Source organism: Propithecus coquereli, unplaced genomic scaffold (assembly GCF_000956105.1).
Source record: "Propithecus coquereli isolate 6110/MARCELLA unplaced genomic scaffold, Pcoq_1.0 Scaffold55, whole genome shotgun sequence".
Taxonomy (NCBI): Eukaryota; Metazoa; Chordata; class Mammalia; order Primates; family Indriidae; genus Propithecus; species Propithecus coquereli.
Window position 1 is genome coordinate 5,103,282 of NW_012151396.1, and position 2,471 is coordinate 5,105,752.

Below are 2,471 nucleotides of genomic sequence, written 5' to 3' on the forward strand. Positions count from 1 at the left end.
GCGCGACCCTCCTGGAAGCCCCGAGCAGGGGAGAAGGCGCGCAGCTGCGCGCGGCCGGCGCCCCCGGGGCTGGAGCGCGGCGGAATGGGGCGGCGGCGGCGGCGGCAAGGACATCACACCCGCTCGGGTCCTGGGGGGAGCGGAGGGGGAGGGGTGAGGACCGGGACTGATCCCGATCAGTCACTCGGCCAGCCCGGGCTCAGGGGCGAGGATGGAGCGGGCGAATCCGGAGCTGGATCTTCGTGCCGGATAAAAGGCGTGGAGGGGGGAGGGGCCGCCATGTGAAAATCCCTGTCGGGGTTTGGTTTCTCACTTTTTAAGGGTTAGCGGTAGCGAGCGAGCTGCCCCCCACCCCTGTGTTCCGAGTCTAAGGCGAGCAGGAGCCTTCCAGCCCTGTGTCCTCTCCGGGATGGAGGCTTTACCGTTCGCTCCGCTGTGCCTGGGAGACGAGGCAGGGCGCGCGCCTGAGGAAAAGGCAGCAGGAAAAGTTTCGCGGTTAACCGCGGGGCCTGATGCAGAGGTCGCCACCGCCAAATTGCTCCTGCCAAGACGCGGGCTTCTTCCCATCCACCCTCCCCCTCCTCGAGATATTTAAAACCGCTCCCAGGCATCCACGGACCACCCCCAGCCCACCCCAACATCCGCGTCCGCGCGCGCGCCGCGCTAAACTCGGGGAGAAAGGAGTTGCTGGGGAAACGCCACCGGAAGAGCCCCGGCTTGTAAAACGCGAATAACTTCACGCGAAACGGCAGTAAACACGAGGCAGCGCCGCGCAGGGCCGGGGCGCGCGAGTGGGGAGTTCCTCCCGGGGCGCTGCAGCAGCACCTCCTCCCCTCCCGGTGCCGTCCCGCCCTCGCGGCCTCTGCGGACTCGGCCCGCGCGGACCACGGCCGCGCCAGCCGGACGGACCGCGGGGCCACTCACAGGCCACCGCGCGGGTGGTCCGGGAGCCGCAGGGGGCTCCGCCGCTGACCCCGCGCCTCGCGCTCCTCAGCGGGCCTGGCGCTCTACTTAGGGATGATGCAGGTGGAAAGGGGGGAAGAACTAAGGCGGGCGGACAGCAGGCACACGCTGTGCTGTCACGCCGGGGGTGGCTTCAAAAGGCCGAGGAGAGAGAAAAGGGCCCTGAGAGGAGAAAGGAGAGCGCTGGGAGCCGGGGCGCCGCGCCTGGCGCCCGGCCCAGCCGTCACTTCCCGACACCTGCTGCTGCGCTGCGGCACTGGGGCGCCCACGTGGGGCTGTGGGCGCTCGCCGCGGTCCTGCCCACATTTCCCCCGCACAAAGGCTGAGGAGGTCTCCTGGCAAGAAGTTGGGACGAGGGAGAATGAGATGGCCCGAGGGGATCCCCCAGACCCAGAGCAGGACGCAACTCCGAGACTCCTTCCACCAAGCTTTTGGTTCCTAGTTTTCCACGCAGCTGCAGGTCCTCGACGGTGGGGTAGAGTGACCAAGCAGAGTGGGTGTGTGCGCGCGCGCTCCTCTGTGTTGTCCATCCATTTAATGAAAGGCAGGTAGATGGGGCAGGGAGGGAGTAGAGGGAGAGGGAGCTAGGAAAGAGGAAGAGCAGGAGAGGGGGCGAGAGAGCGCCACGGGAGTTGGGGAGAGCGGGGGGCAGGAGGGAGAGAGAGAGAGAGAAAGAGAGAGAGAGACTGGCAGCCTGTCCTCAGAGCTCCAAGTCCACCAGACCCGAGGCCTGCGAGAGGAGCTACAAGCTGGAGTAAAGAAAGGAAAAGGGGTGAGCGGACGGATGGGATGGCTGGAGAGCTGGTGAGTATCTGCCCACCTACGTACTTGTAAAAGGATACAGGGGGAACCAGGCAGAAGATCCCGCGGGGTCCAGCGACCGGAGTGCGATTCTCCTGGCAGCGATGGGGTTGGGGGTGGCGGTGGTGGGAGTGGAGTTGAGGAAGAAATTCTCCAACTGCAAAGAAGTAAAAGCGTCCAAAGAGTGTCGAGAATGGTTAACAGATGGATGAAAAATGGCAATGCCTATAAAACGTTTTCTTGAATCCGGGTCATCTGTGGAGAAGGTGGGGTTTCTTAAAAAGTGGCCACGATGAGACTTTATAGTTGAATAATGGAATGTTTAAGATTGGATGGTAATTATTTTCTATTCAAAATATGCCTTCTTCATGAAAATGACAAAATTCTTCAATGAAAGTGGCAACATTTAAAATTATTTTTAGGGCAGGTGTGCTGGCTCAGGCCTGTAATCCTAGCACTTTGGGAGGCCGAAGTGTAAGGATTGTTTGAGGCCAGGAATTCGAGACCAGCCTGAGCAAGAATGAGACCCCGTTTCTACCGAAAATAGAAAAATTAGCCTGGGTGGTGCTACAGGCCTGTAGTACCAGCTACTGGGGAGGAGGCTGGGGCAGGAGGATTGTTTCAGCCCAGGGATTTAAGGTTGCAGTGAGCTATAATCACACCACTGCACTCAGGGGCAACAGAGTGAGACCAGGTCTCTAAATAAA